Source organism: Callospermophilus lateralis, chromosome 16 (genome assembly GCF_048772815.1).
Source record: "Callospermophilus lateralis isolate mCalLat2 chromosome 16, mCalLat2.hap1, whole genome shotgun sequence".
Lineage (NCBI taxonomy): Eukaryota > Metazoa > Chordata > Mammalia > Rodentia > Sciuridae > Callospermophilus > Callospermophilus lateralis.
The window spans coordinates 74,321,938-74,331,109 of NC_135320.1; positions in this window are offsets into that span (position 1 = coordinate 74,321,938).

Here is a 9,172-nt window from a genome sequence, read left to right on the forward strand (position 1 = left end):
TTTGTTATGCCCATTTTAACATTTCAAAACTTGATAAATAAATTTATAATTTATATACTTTTTCAGTGTAGTACTTCTTTATTTTTCTTCAGAGAATATTATTAATTTGCTGGTGCACTTTGTGTTATAGGCATCTTTGAATTAAATGTGGTAAATAGGTATATACACATATACATGGATACTTTCCTCATTTCTGCAAACATTTTTAATATTGATTACCTACTTGCACTTATTTACTTCAAACTATTTTTATTTATTAAATTTTGTTGATTTAATCCATTAGACAGACATTGTAGTTTCTGCTTTACCTAATTAAAAAAATTGTTTAATTCTCAGTTGACAAAAAATAAACTATACATACTTTATGGGGTACCATGTGATCTTTTGATATATGTTAACATTGTGGAATGATTAAATCAAGCTGATTAACATATTTATCACCTCACATACTTTCCATTTTTGTGGTGAGGACATTTAAAATCTAAACTATTTACAGTTTCAAAACATATAGTACATTATTATTTATAGCCACCATTCTGTGCAACAGATCACTGAAGCTTCTTTTTCCTGTCTAGTTGAAATTTTCCATTCTTTGACCAACATCACCCTTTTCCCCATCCACCCTCCTCCCAAGGTCTAATGTAACAAGGATTCTCCTCTCCATCTCCAGGAGTTTGACTTCTAAGGGTCCAAATACAAATAAGCTCATACAATGTTTGTTTTTCTATGCCTAGTTTACTTCACTTAGCATAATACCTTCCAGACTCATCCTGCTGTTGCAAATGACATGATTTCCTTCCTTTTAATGAATGAATAGTATCCCATTTTATATGTAAACCATGATTTCTTTATCCATTCATCCACTGATGGCTACTTAGGTTGCTTCTTTACCTTGGCTATTTTGAGGAATGCTGCAGTGAACACGGAGTTTGGTCATCACTTCAACATATCGATTTCAATCCTTTGGTTAGGTCCTCAATGGTGTGATTGACAAGTTATATGGTAATTCTGTTTTTAGTTAAGGAACCTCAATACTTTTTCCATTTGGCTCTATTCATTTACATTTCCATCAACAAGGTAGAATCATCCCCTTTTCTCCACATTCTTGCCAACACTTATTATCTTTCATCATTTTGATGAAAGGCATTCTAACAGTGTGAAGCAATATCTATCTTATCATGGTTTGGATTTGCATTTCTCTCTTGATTAGTGAGCTGAACTATTTTAAAATCTACCTATTAGCCAATTTATATGTCCTCTTTGGGAAAATATCTATTCAGGTCCTTTATCTATTTTTTAATCTGATTATTGGTATTCTTGTTAAGTTGTTTGAGTTCCTTATGTAGTTTGGATATTAGTACCTATCAAATCTATAGTTTGCCAATATTGTCTTCCAGTATGTGGGCTTTATCTTTAATTAATGTTTTGTTTGAAGTGCAGAACATCTTTAGTTAAATGAAATACTGTTTATTTTTGCCTTAGTTGACTATGCTTTAAGGGCTGTTGCCAAAAAATCTTTGCCCAGACCAATCTTGTAGAACTTTTCTCCCATGGACTTTTTAAAGTAATTAGTAATACATACCATGCTATCATTTTTCTACCTGGGCATTCTACAATACGAATCTAATCCTACTCAAAGAAAGGGAGAAGAAACTTTAAAAATAAAATAAAATATTAAGGATAGGATAGTTTTTTGTTTGTTTTGTGGTGCTGTGGATCAACCCAGGGCCTTGTGCGTGCTTGGCAAGTACTCTACCAATTGAGCTATATCCCCAGCCCCTGGGATGTATTTTTTTTTTTTTTTTTTTTTAGAGAGAGAGTGAGAGAGGGAGAGGGAGAGAGAGAGAGAGAGAGAGAGAGAGAGAGAGAGAGAGAGAATTTTAATGTTTTTTTAATTTTTTTTATTTTTTAGTTTTCGGCGGACACAGCATCTTTGTTTGTATGTGGTGCTGAGGATCGAACCCGGGCCGCAAGCATGCCAGGTGAGCGCGCTACCGCTTGAGCACATCCCCAGACCCCTGGGATATATTTTTGAGGTATTTACATATGTAGCTTTCTGTGAAGCTCAATTTTCTATAAATGTATTTTCCCTCTCCAGTTATTAAGAGTTAAGTTCTGAAGTTAACAATGCAAAGTGAAACTTCTGATGAAATGAGATAAAAATGATAGTAAATGGAATTTGTAGTATTTTCTCCCTTCCCTTAAGGATTTTCAGTTTTTCACATATCTCCTGGGCCACGTGCATTCCACTTTGGAGACCACTATGTTGTAAATATAATGAAAATGTCAGTATAATTATTTCTTTTTATACTATGACTCTAGTATTTACATTAAGATTTTGAGTTACATATTAAACATTCTTTTTGAAAACTCATGTAGCAGAAAAATTTGAGATAAAGGCAAGTTCAGATTAAAAAAAAAAAAAAAAAAAAAAAAAAAAAAACAGTAAGAAGTTAGGAAGTGATCTCAGTTTTCTTGAAAACTAAAATCCAAAGTATCAAACTGCATGAAAACACTGGCTGTGAAATAAGCCCCCATGGCATGCTTAACTTGCTATGAGAGAATAAGGGGAAAAGAAAATTGTTCTGCCTAGAGGCTCAGAACAGAGTTCAAAGACAGGAGCCTTAGCATTTATGCAGCTAAGCTCAGTCCATACACTGGGCCAAGTTGTATGTAGGCAGTACACGCTAAGACACTCCTTATCAGAGACATGACATTATTATTTTGTGGAATAATTCAGAGGACACAGATATGTTAGGATCACAGAGTATTTTTAATTATATTGATAGCATAGCCTCTAGATAAACCCTGTGAAGAAAGTAGGGAACTGACAGAATCAGCCCAGGAATCAGCTTTATATAAATTAGCAAAAGTGATCCATTTTCTCCTGGCACCATTTAAGAGTCTTATCTCAGTTTCAACCTATTCTATTCATGTGATGATGAAGGCCACCATGATGGCAGAGGACATGTCTAATGCCTAAAGAATGAACCTGAACTTCAGTGTAAGACAGTAAAGAAAAATGAAGAGTTAACTTTGATAAGGGGAAGAGTTTACGTAACTCTGAATGTATATCCAGTTAACTGTCACATTCATCTAAAATTTCAACTATAGAAGGCAATGGACATTTTCATGGATTAGTAAGAGAATGGAGAAATCAATTTAATTATACAAATATGTGTGGAATAAAAAATAGGCAAAGAATTCTGATTAAATCTGTGAGAAAGATTTGACCTTTTCCCTAAGGAGTCTGGAATTTAGAGATTAAAGTAGGGCTGCCTTTATCTATAATCCCGGGAGATGTCAGTTTCAGTATTTCATCAATATTATTCTCCTTGGTCAGAAGCTAATATACTCAATAAAAATATTGAGAAAGAGAACAGCAGGAAAATAGTCAAAACAAGAGCAGTCCAAAAAAGGTAGAATTGAGTCACAAATAAACTTAGTTATCCTGAGCTCTACATCTTTAAATTTTTCAAAAGTTTTCTATAATTTTTGTTACCTCCTTGTATATTCTTGTGATAATCCTCAGTGGATTTGACCCAGTTCTTGTCAATTAACAATCTTTTACTTAAACATTGTAAAATGATTTGCCCCTGTGATCACTCACTTTATGGACAAAGTTATCAATCAATGTTATTCCTTCTGCTCATCTCTCGTAATGTGATTTTTTTGCCCCTCAACTCTTCTTGTACTTAGAACCTGATTTTATGGAAGCAAATTAATAACAACCCATATTCTTTATCTGTAAGAGAATAAAGAACATCAAGCCTTGAATTAGAAGGGAGTTATCAATTTGCTGGTTGCATCTAAATTGTTCGCAAATTTAAATAAGAAATACTATTTGCATGCAGCCATGAAAGCAGCTTTAGTTTGCCTCTCAGAGCACATCTGCCTGCTTTTCCTTACAAGCCCAGCCCACTTAGTGTTAATGAGAAACTCATGTATGTCCTCTAGTCTAAAAAGTAGGATTTGGAACTATTTCTCCTTATAATGTGAAGTACATGGTTCTGGGCTCTGGGAAGCATTATTTCCTTTTCTTATTGATGACTCTGGTTGTAGATGGTGCTCTATCATCCAGAAATCTTCATATTTTAGTATCATACTTATTATGAATCCCCTGGTCTTAGAATCCAGTGAGCTATATTTGATTTAGTAACAAATGGAGCTTGTTATACCCCAGTGAGATCCGTGAGAAAGGTGAGATTTACAAGGAAAAGGCCTTTGGAAAATGCAAATCTTTTTCTTGGTCTTGCAAGTGATTCTATTTGGTAAATGATTAAAGCTGGTCTGGGCAGCCAGCAAACCTAGGGTTGATTTATAGCCCCTAAAAACAATACCTTAATACCTTCAGAGATTTCCTCCTAGAAATCTTGGCCCAGAGGCATCCTTTTGATTGATCTAAACCCCTAAAGAGTTGCTTCAGCAGCAAACAAAGACTTGTTGTGTTTCTTTCCTAAGTGACTTTGACATTTTATAGTTTTTTATGAAAATAATGAGTGCCAGTAAATAGGGGTCCTGTCTGGATGGTAGACATGCTTTGTCCCAAAGCAAAACTAACTGTTTCCCTGCTTGACCTCACATGGTGCATTATTTATCCAGTCAGCTGTGTCAATAGCCATTACCCACATGTGCTCCTGTCCTAGAAAGAAAAAATGATGGAACTTATACACGTCTACTTTTTGGAAAGTGACAATTTAGCAACAGGGATAATAGAACCAATATTATACTCCTCATCGAGTATCAAAAAATTAAAATTACATTAAATAGGTGTTATTTTGGAAAAAGCTTTTTAATCTTTTATATTTTAAAACTTTGCATAAAATATTTTTTATTTGATCCATGTAAAATTTTCAATCTTGCTCCAGGAAGAAGTATAATTTTGAGATGTTTCAATTTCTTCCCCCACCCCAGGAGATTCTTACCACTGGAACAGGTTTCTTTGCATCATTGTCTTCCTGCATTGTACAGAGTTATTTATTTCACCCTGTAGAACATGGTCTATATCTAAACAAGATCATTTTATTTGGTATTGTCTATAGCAGATACTATCTCAAAATAATAAGTGCAAGTATATCTCCTATTTTAAAGAAGAACAAAACAGAAGCTTTGAATATTTGAATATCTCACTCATTTCATTAAAAAAATAAAAGAATGGAATTTTAACACCATCCATTTTTTGACATCATATTGAAATCTCCTCAGTTCTATATCGTACTGCCACTGCCCTGGGGAGCTAAAATTCCTAGTATGTGATCACCACAGGCAGAACTTGTGTCAGTTCCTAAGAGTTGCAGAAGGAAGAGCTCCACTGCAAACAAAGACTGGAACTCCAAGGACTAGAACTACCAAGAAATGTCTTTTTTTCCCAGAACCATGCCTGATACAGTGGAGATGAGCAATAGAAGACTGGTTGAATGAAGCAGGTCATCTCCAGATGAAGTGAGATTCCGTTATTTTAATTCTTTATATGAAAATGTACAGCTCTTCTGGAAGATGTTGGAGATGGAGATTTTGCATCAGAAGATAAAATTGTATGACCCCTGAGTGCCTTCCAAATTCGTGATCTAATGAGTGTGTGCTTATATGATTTTCTAGATATTTTAGATGGAATAAAAGAAAATGATGTGGGAGAGAGTTGAGAGTTGGAGGACCTAATTGGCAACTACTTCCAAGACCTAGAAGTAAATAGACTACCTTCTTATAGACCTGTCAATCCTGTATCATGAAGGTCTTCCTATCTTGAAGGGAGGTAGAAGGGGACATAATCCCAATTGGTAAAAAGAAAAGTTGAGGCAATGGTTGAAGTGACCCAGTCTCCCATAATCACCCCAAATGGATCATCATTTGCTTTCCCACAAATCCCACCTTCTCTTTATTGACACATAAAATGTAATGAAAAGAAACACAGAGCCTTCCAACCTCCTAGTGCCAGATTTCCCCAGCCTCATGCAAAAAGTTATTTTCCCAGTAGAATCCTCTGGGAGCTTTCAGAATTTGGAAACCAAGTCAGCCAGCAGTGTGCTCAAATGGGGTTGAGATAATCCTCAGAAAGCAGACCATTTGGGTAACAAAGAATCAGTGTTCATTCTTTTCCTTATATCCCAAATGTATAACATACCTGTTCTTGTGTTGATCAAGACTGACATTTATTCCGAGTCATGGGACCCTCTCCCAATAGAAGAGGATCTAGACTTTTTCAGTAAAGTGAACTAAGATGGCTAGTTTGGCATAGATTATAAAGTACTCTATTTTTCGTGCTCAACCAATTCACTCACTGCTTCTCTTGTCTTCTGTTGTTTTGATTAAACTGACTCTACAAAAGAAAAAAAAAATCTCTTTGATTTAGACTTTTGGAAAGAGTCATCATTCCTTCTAACTTGGGCCTAACTCCAAGGAACTCCCAACTCGTTAGCATATAACACACTTCCCTTTAACTGTTACTACTGCCAGCCAACTGTGTATGTCTTGATCATGATTGATTTCCTTAGGATCATGATATAATTAAAATTCCAATTGTTGAGAAACAGGCAGGGAGATTCTTCTATTGACTAGCAAGATGCTTGATGTGGGTATGAAGCTTTCTCAATCCTAGGGAACTTAGTTCCCCACAATTGCATATATCACATAAATTCAGAGCGAAAGCTCAGGAAATAAGATTATGGCAGGAATATGCATACCAGTATTTACAAAATAAAATTTTAAACACTGGGCACTATAAATAAAACTGAATTCTGCCTGTGGTGGCTGTGTGGCTATCATCTGCATGCAGCTGAAGTGGGTGTCCATGAGACACATGCTAGTCCATCTTCCAAGCGATTTGCAGGGGAAGGGGTCTGAGGGGGAGGAGGGGCTAGAAGGAGACGTGGAGAGAGAGAAAGAGCAAGGAAGCAGAAATGGATGAGAGAAAGAGAAAGGGGGAAGAAAGTTTTCCAGAATGAATACTTTTTAAAGAAAAACTAAAAGTAGATGATATTTGGTCGGGCGAGGGGGTCTGTTCATTTCAATGAAACAATAAGAAAACACACTTTTACAGTATGTGAATCTCTATTCCTATTGATAATCTCAGTTTCTTGTTGAATAATGTACTTCAGAAAACTTATGTAGTAAGAACATTTAGAATGTCAAGAGTCTGGTCACATTTTCTTAATATCTTCTCTTTAAGATTCCCAAAATAAAAAGTAAAGCCAAAACACAAAAGAGCAGCTCAGCTATGTGTATGCACAATTCATCTAAACATAATTCTTTTTAGAAAGGAGACAGGTCCAAGGATACCAGGAGGAGACAGTGTGTATTTGTGGTCTAGAGGAAGGAATCTGAAGCCATAAACCCTGGGTTCAAGATCCTAGGCCCATGCCTTTTTCACTGTGACCTGGACAACATACTCAACTTCTCTGTGTTTCAGTCTTTCATTTATAAAAAACAGGATTTAGAAAAGCACCTCCATCATAGGGTTTTACTGATAAAACTGAATGAAATAATGTATGTATACAAGGTTTAGAGCAGAACTTGGAAAATATCACATAGTAAATGTTAGGTTCAAATTTTAGTTACTGTTATCAAGGTGAATTTTAAAATGCTTTCAGGTTCCCTCTCCTTTTCAATATAATGTGGACTATTTAATGTTTTGTTGTTGTTGTTGTTTTTCTTTTGTTTTTGCTTCTCCCTAATTTGTTTTTCTGTGTCTTTCAAATATACATACTCTCTTGGTGAGGAATCTTCTGGATAAATTCCTTCTGACTGACTTGAAGAATGTCACTTCTGGACAGTACCCAGTGATTGACAGCAGAAGTTCAGGCTCACGACCCAACCTGTCACTCCTACAGCAGGAGAGCTCTGGCCACACCTGGGATACAGAAGGCTTCCTGTCAAACATTTGGAAATTCTAGTTAGCTGTAAATGGCACCTCTTCCTATCAGGGGTTGTACTTCTAATGAGATTTACGTATATGTATGACTTTTCTTCCTCAGAACCTCATGTTCTTCATAACAGGACTCTTCTCTACTTCTCTATCTGCCACCACACTGAGCACATTGCTGGCCTAAAGAAGGTGTTTAGTGAATACAAGTTTCAGAGCATTCATTTGTTATGCTCCAGAATGAAGAACCACCAGTGGATGGATTTACACATACAGGGTAGCTATATCTTTTGCCATGATGCTGGTTTAAAAGTTCCAGGTGGCACATCCTTATGCCAAAAATGCCCATACTACAGAACTGCCACAATTCGGTTTCTGCACACCTAACTCGATTCACTCAACAACTCTAACAGTGGTCTTTATTAATTCCATACTAGGTGCTAAGCATTTTTTAAAAGAAGTTTAGCTCCATTATCTCACTTACTATTCAGCAATTATGGGAGTAAGACAATATTATTTTGGAGATGGGGAAGGGAGGCTCAGAATTTTAAAGAAACACATTCAGTTTAGCAAGTAGTGAAGATGGAATCTGAAACTTTCTATGCCCCAAAGACTAACTCCAGATTTTCCTACTAAACCACCCTCCCCACACATCCATAGTCAGACCAATCTCTTTCAGAAATGTTCCTTTTTCATTCCTATCCCCATTCTTTCATTGTTCCTCTAGGATTGAGTCAGGATATCTTTGTGCATCTTCTTTGATGTATACTGCCGAGGAGATTCCCCAGTATACTCAGGCCATCTAGGGTTTCACATCACCCTAAACCTTCTAAACTATGTCATGCCCAGTTAAATATTCTCACATATAGTTCACGTATATTCTACTAACAAACAGTCTAGTTTGATAGACATGTCTCTCTGAAAACATATTCTTCCTCTCTCCTCTCTGTAACACACAGTCCAGAGCTAAACCCATATTTAATACTCAGTACTTAAGAATAAGTGAATTTCTAAAGTGTAATTCAAGCTCACTAGACTCTGAATTCCATTATCAAATAGAAACTGGTAGAATCTTCATATCCACCACATGCTAACACACCCCCACACTAAGTCTTCTTCAGCTTCAGTGTGGCAAATCTCCATGACAGCCATTGATGGTATAGAAGTGGACTTCAGAGTTCAGTGAATGGACTTGTATTAAGCTATCAGGTGTGGTAGAGCCCAACTGTGTAGATCCTGGAAAATCTGCAGAGATTTAAATTTGTGATGTGAGGATATGGGGCTTAGAATATTTTAAACAGGCATTACTGAGAG